The following is an 8955-nucleotide window of genomic DNA, read 5'->3' on the forward strand; positions in this document are numbered from 1 at the left end:
AGGTCTATTTTCATCAATTGTATCTGAATAATGTCCGCTACCGTAATAACCACTTGTGTTGTTATTGTTGGTGTGATTATTAGACGTCGAATTTGATCTCATCTCAATATGAGTCCTCTCCCCCACACTCTGTAATGAGGGGGGTGAGGAACACGGACTGTTCGGTAAATGTGTAAGTCGAGGTGTTCCATAATAGTCCCCATTCTGTTCCGTTAACCTGTCTCCACGGGACGCATACGGATACCGTCCACTATATCCTGTGTATACACCTCCTGCATAGTTACCATTCCGTTCATATCCCCCATCCGAACAACTTTCCAAACTTGGGGTCTGTCCATAACATGCAGAGAGCGAATTAACAAAATATGAGCTCATCAGGCTGTTTGTGTGGATAATAAGCGGCCGTAAAGCTGTCGCGAGGCCTCACTACACTAGCAAGCCGATGAATTATGACTACAATGATTGCTTGAACAATTTCACAGCCAGCACTTCACTTCTGAAATGAACCAATGAAAAAGTCACGTGATACAATATAACCCAATGAATCGCCGCCCCTACATAGTCTAGGCGAAGAGGTCGATGTATTTGGATTTTAATATTTTCTAGGATATTCCCTAGTTGATTTTAAACGAAAGAACTTTCTAATATTGACATTAAAAGCACCATAGGATCAAAAAGATGATTAAAAGATGTAATTAAATAGTGATAATTCTATCGATTTATTTTAATATTAGGAATAGGATTTGTTTAACTTTCTATAAAAAGGTAATTAATAAAATGTCAAATTTACCACAATATTTTCGCAAATGAATTACAATTTTAAAAAAATTGAACGGAAAATAATCAATAAAATCACGAAACGGATAATAGCACAATTAATTGTAATATTTACTCTTCTCTGTTAACATTTACTTTATTTCATTGAATATATATCTAACAAAATTAATAAAAACCTATGTTAATCATAGGTCATTTTCCTTGATTATATAGAGTGATTATCAAAAATCATGACAAAAATTTCCATAATTATTTAGAATGATAAAATACTATATTTTTGGAAATCAAATTGCTATGAATATCTTTATAGAAATAAATTTTATACATTAAAAATTCTTATAAATATTCAAAACAAAATCATGTAAATTGTATATTTATTTATCAAGAGAATTTTTCAGAAAAATATTTTCATGAATATTATCATGGCAAAATAATCGAAATGTTAACAGAAAAAATATAATTGGATATTTTTCTTTTTTACAAAATATATCGAATTATTTTCAAAGAAAAATCATTAGATTTAGAATTACATCAATTGCTGAAAACATGTATAAAATCATAAGTAAAAAAAATTAAATATTTAATTCCATCGACATCAAGAACATTATTTTTGTTTAAAAAAGAATAAATGTACCTTGATAATAATCTAACACACTTCCAAGCACTTCATGTTCATTTGTATTACACCATCAAGTAATTTGTTCACTAATTTGCTTTCTAACGGATTAAAGACCCTATTGATGCTTTACTTGCCACCGAAAATGAATTTTTACGGTAGATTTGACATCCATCACATGCCACGGAAGATTCAGAAATTTATGACCGTATTGACGACCTTGTGTCCACATCTGAACAACAAGGTATTGTATGAGATTTTCTTGTAACGGACTTGTAGAAAGTGTGGGGAAACTAATAAATTTTAGCCACCAGATAAACGGAAATATAATTATTTTCAGCAAAAATATTTAGTAATTTATTGTTATAATATTCAATCTTTAATTGTGACGCACAAGATTACGACCATGCAATACCCTATCCTATTTTCTTTTGTTTTTAAATATACTTTTATAATAAATTAATATTTCCTAATAGAAAAATGAGCATGAAATTTTCTTTGAAATAACATTCACATTTATATAGAAAATAGGGTTCTGTTGTGTTTTTTTAAGTGGAAATTTTTTGAAATAATAGTTTTGCCTGAAATTATGTTAATATAACTTGACGAAGTGTCTAAATAATGATATTTATATTGCATTATTACCTTCTCAACCTATCCATTTTAGCACTTAAAATGAAAATAATTCAATAGTTGTATGTATATGGACTAGTTATGATTGAAATATTTATGCACAATCACGAACATTCCCACATTATTGTTCTTTTCATCTACTGTTATGTTACCAAATCGATAATCCTGAATGGCGCTAAGCCACGCATTTGCATGAAAATGACACATTTTTTACAAAAAAATAAAACGCAGTTTCTTTTGACTCATTTAAGTATATACCTAATTTCTATTCTAATAGTCAAAATCAAGGTATTTCCAATAGCACAATATGGTGCACAATATTTAATACAATAATATAAGTATAGTAGTATAATTTGCCAAGATGTATAGTCCATGAATATTTAGATTCTTAAACTAATAATACATAATATATTAAGCTATATATCACAATATGAAAAATGACCAAAACCGATTCAAAATCAGTCGAAGCTTCTTGTCAAACATGGAAAGTGCTAAACGGAATTGAATTTTCTAAATCTTGTAAATTCAAAAAACTTAAAAATCACAATTCGATACGCACATAAGATTGAAAGAGCATGGAAATAGTTAATATACAATCAAAACGCCCGTATTATTTCCCCAAGGCAAAAATAAATCTACCTTAAAAGAGAACTGAAATAAAAAGGCGGATATCAAAGAGAGTAAAATCCGAAACCGGGGTGCAAGTACCCAATTGTCTGATTAGGATGATACTGACAAGTGTACATGTTGATGCTACAATAGAAACTAGAAGATGGTACATGACATGCTTCAGAAGACTGAAATTGACATGAATTATTAGAAAACACCGATAAGCACTTGTCAAAACTCAGTGATTAGGGGGGAAGGAAACAGCGGTTCTTGATAGTTCGCCACCTGTTTTCTTCGTCAACTTTCTACCAATTGAGTACCAATACATAACTTCATACAAATTTAAACAGAACGCGTGCTCGTTTAGACTTTCTTTCCAGATGGTAAAACCACGGAAAATCATCAAGTGAATCCAATTCAGTAGTCAAAACAACTAGTTAGTAGGCACTAATGGTAAATAAATCCACTAAATTTACATTATACCTACAAGTCATTTATCTGGAGTAAATTGAAAACTTTGATGATTTCTTACTAATCACTATTTGATGCTTTTCTTGTTTATTTTTCATTTCAATATTCGTATTAATCAAGTTTTTCATTAAACTTGTTTGACTGACAAATCTGTTTAAATAGGTTTTATATGGTTTACCTTTCATTTGGTATTAAACAAAAGTTTAATGTACTTGTGATATGTTAAGTTCAATACGACACACGACCTTATAGACATATGACAATAGTACAGGATGACTCTTTACTCGTACATATCCGATTTTGTATGACATTGTTTTTATACTTCCGATCAGGCCGGACATAACAGTTGTCCGCTAAGGTACTATGGTATACTGTCGTTTATTTTTTATCTTTGAGGCTGGAGGATTGATATGTTTTATCTCCCATAATAAATTAAAAAAAAGCAATTTCCCAAAACTCAGCCGAAAATTTTGTAATTCACACGTTCTAGTAGAAAATATGTTAGTCAAGGATAGGTTTTATCTCTATGACATGCATGGTGTTGGCAATCTTGACATGCGAACGCTTTATTTCTAATGATTTAACTGAAACCATAGTCTATCTGAATACTTAGAAAACACCCAAAATGTATTCACCAAGAAAAAGATGTCAATTAGCAGTAATAAAGATATCGTGGCATATGCCAGATTAACTATTTCCACGTTGAAAACTTTCTCTAGACACCGGTAGCACTGATGAACAAAGGTGATAAAATCTTGTCTTTTACCGAGTGCCAACTTCTCTTTATTCCAATTTACTTTTTGCATTTATCATTTTACTTTACATGTGCAGTATAAGTGGTAGGTAAATTTAATAGTAATAATAAACAAAACAGGTACGTAGACGAAAGATTTTATAAATTGATATAAATGTTATAAAATCAAATATCATTTTTAAAGTAGCTATAAAATTGTGCTGTATGAGTTCTCTTAGGTTAGGCTAATTCTTTGTAAGTAGTGTTCATGTTCAAAGCGCTGATAACATTTAAATTTCAAGTTTTTTAATGTTTTACATATATACTGAAATAAGTATTGAATGTGTGTTCTGAAATTCGGTAGTTCAAGAAAAAGTTACAGTACATTTTGGTCTTCACTTGAAGAGATTTAAATAAGAGACCAGATGACAAGAAATATTAGTTGATCTTATCTAAAATGATCATTCTTTTCACATTCACAAATCTTCATTTATTATATAGTCTTACAATACAGAACTATGACCAGTTGAACAACCATGCCATATTGTTGGCTTATGGAACAACACCTTCTCTGGAATATCTCGTGCTGGCTGATGTGGGTCGGTTTTATCAACTCGTTTCGAAATTGACAAATTATTAATGTTTTGATGGCCGTCTTCTTAATACGACATCCATTACATCGCTACCACGCGTATTGGATTATTTGTGATGTAATGAAGCATAAAGTATGAAACTGAATATCTTATAGCTGAATGAGTTTCAAGTCTGATACTGCGTCATGGAGCATTAGTGATCACCAGTGGTCGCCTTCACTACATGACTTGTGGTGTGGAGAGATTTTATGTTCTAGTCTGACAAGATTCTGTAAAAAGGCTTTTTGATTACCAACGCCAAGCATTAATTTATGGGTTTTTCTAATATTCATTATCATTTTAACACCGAATTACGATTGTTTGTAATGCTTCAATTCTCTGATATTATGATAAATCTAAAATATTAATTGCTTAGGTTAAAGGACAACACTGTTCTTAATGAAAGAATATTTTATGAAATGTTTCGACCTAAAATACATCTATTGTCTTTCGCTAGAACAATGTGTGTTTTTCATTCTGTATTATACAGTACAGACATAATTTGATAATCTAGTAAGTGATAAATGAATATTTTTGTATCGAAAACCTCCCTTTCTCGAAATTTAAACATAATTAACGGATTGGCGTGTTGCAAATAAAAGTTAGTCCAAAATAGGCGATTGATATCTCCAATTATTACGTTATTATTGGCGTATTGAATGATTTACTTCATTAGTCCACCTTGTGCAGACAAGTAGGACGTAAAACTCCATTCATTTCATTTCATTTCATTTTGAATGATTTACTGTTGCATTATAGATGTTAGTGAACTACCTTTTCCAGAATTGGTTTCGATAGACAATTTTATATTAAATTACGTACATAAAAGAGTAGACAAACCAAAGTTTTAAACACAAAGTAATAAATACTGGCCAGGTGAACAATATCTCTTCACGGTTTTCCATACTAATCAGCAGTAAATTACCTCCCTTTCCTAACATTATCGCAATTTGTTTATAGTTTTAAGATACAGGTTAGAACCTTTGGGAAAATTACGATCTAAAGTAACGAAAGAAGAAAGAAAATTGTTAGTTTTTGTGATGATATGTGATCATATTATAATGTGATATAAAACAGTAGTATGGTTTTATTATAATCGACTTTTAAAACGAACTTGTTTAAGCAGTTTCGTTATCAATTTGATAACCTTTGATATTTCATTGTAGAAAACCGACCAGAGATAAACTGATGAATTTTCACTGATAAACATAAAAAATCAATCAATTTCTGTCATTAAAGGATATCAATATCATTCTCACCAGAGTATAGCGTATAGGTTCAGATGCAAAATTGAACATTGAAACTGTGCTACCTGTTAAGAACGTGTACAAGATTTTAAGAAATGGGGTTCGTTAATCGTCTAAAATAGCTTATTCTGAATCATAAAGGTGCCGGAGTTATATCGCGTGCCTATCTCTGAAAATAGAACGCAAGCAATTCATCATGAAGGAAAATTACCGTCAATTGTATAATTATTATATGTAATTATAACACTTAGGTACTCTTTAATTTTATTATAACTTAACATTACTATTGGTTTCCTGCTAAGTTAGCATCAAAGTTAAGATTACTTAACACGCATAAAAACACACCAATATGCATAAGAATGTGGAATTTAGCAGATTATTACCAAATTAATGAAATGTCTACATTTTCTTATGTTAATATCTTCGGTAATTAACAAATATTGAATAATTATCACCCAGTGACTTGTTATATATTGTATATGAGTCAAAGGTAAAGCGGTACATTAAGATATTTCTGTAAAAATTGGTTTGTAATTATGTACGGAGTATAATAATGTCTAATATACATAATGACATTTAGTATATACAACTATATTTTTAGCATACTGTGAGGACAGATAATATATACTGAGTGAGTTTACGATATTCCCTTAAAGTATAGCTTTTGTGGTATTCAAAATAAAAAAATGAAACAACTATTAAACGAGATTTTAAGCAAAGCTCCAGTAATATATATCAGTACTCCAATACTATTTTGCGATATAAAACCTCCACAGATTACTAACTTCGGGTTAATAGGTGACCTTTTCTCACTCAAATTAAACCATTTAAATAGCCTACTGTTATAGTTACTGACCAGAAATATATTAGATGACCATCCTACATTCTAACAATGTATACTAGCAATTTTATATCCGAAGACCTCAGACACTATATCTATGAATTAAGCCCAATTTCGCTTTTAAGGCCCTTTCCTTATAGAATTTGACAAAATATGCGCATGTCGGATCTGGATTCCTGCATTTCTATTACTTCTAATTAAAGAATACATTATACATGTATTGTGCAATCCTCTTGCAGATACGAATATAAAAAATTCTTGGTATATATTTGATGGGTGTACAACTGATGATGGTCTCTGCGTTCTCGTGTAATATTTTTTTTTCATTTTGTAAATTGGATGGGGTTACCTGTTATTTGGAGCGCACTGAGGAGAAATGAATATTGTCAACTATAGTTAAAAGAGGACTAAATGAATGAGGAATATTTTGATGATGTAAATCAAGAGATGTAGCCTCATTCATTTAAAGATCACTGAAACAGTAACATCTTTGCATAAATGGCAAAAAAGTTTTAATTTTCCCTTTTCATTTTGTCGAGGGTATGCCAGAGTATAGTATTTGAGGCTGTTTTAATAGATATAAATCTTTCACGATCCAAATCATTCTCATATATATTCTGCTGTCCAGAATCGCTAGAGTTAACTCTTTAGTTATATCTTTTCTCAATTTATGATCCAAAGGGGCAGAAAAACTCTTATATTTAGCGATAAAACGCTCTATTAGTTGCTCTCGTGTTAATTCGCGCCATAATTTGTGTTAGACGTAAAGCCTAGGTCGTATATCACACTGTAATGGTCGCTTTCAATTGACTAGGGGTCGTACAGTTTAAATATTACACGACAAACGTCAATTTGTATGCTAATAATATATTGAAAGCTGATTCCAAGCGATTACTGGCCCATTTTAGAAATTGTTCTTACTTGACCTCGACATTGTAGCCATTATTTACAATGTTGTGACATCGCTGTTTAAGCCTATAAAAATTGACTTGGATAACTTATTGATTGCTTGACTCATTCAAAGTTAACACCAGTTTAAACAGAATAGCATCACAAATTATTCTTGAATATGCAGACAGAGGCTTCATATAGCTTTAATAACTTTATTTATCTCTCATTGTGATTTTGAAATGCCAATCGCTTGAGCTTCCCCCTTACTTGAATACGTTACAGAATATTTTACCCAAAGTTTCTTCTCAGTTCATAAAATTTGTGTCGACGTCTTCTACAATTTTTAATTATTGTTAAACCAGGCAGAATTTGATTTAATTTAAAACAACGGAAGTGCCACAATTGTTACAAAATAAAGTTTTAGGTTTCAATTATGTTTAGAGAAAAATTCAAAACATCTGTAAGTTATGTTTAAGAAGTGTTTAGAATTATTTAGCATGAAATTAAGGCATGCTCTTATAATGATATCTAATAGACTTTCAAACACGTAAACTTTACAAGGCATAACATAACAATACATGTTCATTTGTCAAAAACTGAAGTATTTTTAGTTTGCTTGATTGATAACACAAGACGTTAATTTGAAATTTTTCTTCAATTATCTAGGTACTGATTTTGGAGTCAGATAGACCACAAATATAAAAACAGCAGGAAACATATTTCCTGTTATTTGAACCCAAATGCTATTGATTTACTCTGAAAATCAAATCTACGAGTATTCTACTCTCCAGAGGTAATAATCTATGAATAATCTTCAGTAAAACATATTCTGTTTGAATTGAAATAGTTTTCATGTTGAAATCCATAGTCTCTACTTGTGACCTAAGCCAGTGCTTCTATAGTGGAGTATCTTCACCTATAACTATACTGGATTGAACTTTTTACTTCAAGGGTAAAAGTTTTGCTAGTGCCAGCCAATGTCCTATACGTACCGATGCAATTGATCAAGAAACGTTTCCACGCAGTTCAAGAAAACACTCTTCATTTCAGTTTAAAAATGCAAGAAAATAATTTTACATTAAAGAATTACATTCTAAGAAAAATTTTCTTCGAAGACCTTGACTATAGTGTAGAAAGTAAAACTAAAAGATGTACTTATTATAGTAATTTAAACGTTCGGAACGTGGTGACCAGATATAAGCTTTACCATATCTTAAAATGATTAAAAAGTTCCAAAATGAATTGACCATGGTTAACGAAGTTTGTATTTGAACTTACGTCATGTTTGTATAACAGAGATCGCATCCACATTTCGATGACATATGCTAACAAAAAACTATTATTTACAAATGTGTATTCTTCGTTTTGCCTAATCAACCCGGAAACGTAAACAGATATTTGTTTAAATCTGAACCAATAACTGATAAGAGGAACTAAAATAACCCACATGAATGTATTAAAACACAAGTTAGGAATGTTATGGGCAAATAGAAATATCTTAACAG

This window comes from Lottia gigantea (assembly GCF_000327385.1).
Source record: "Lottia gigantea unplaced genomic scaffold LOTGIsca_12, whole genome shotgun sequence".
Taxonomy (NCBI): domain Eukaryota; kingdom Metazoa; phylum Mollusca; class Gastropoda; family Lottiidae; genus Lottia; species Lottia gigantea.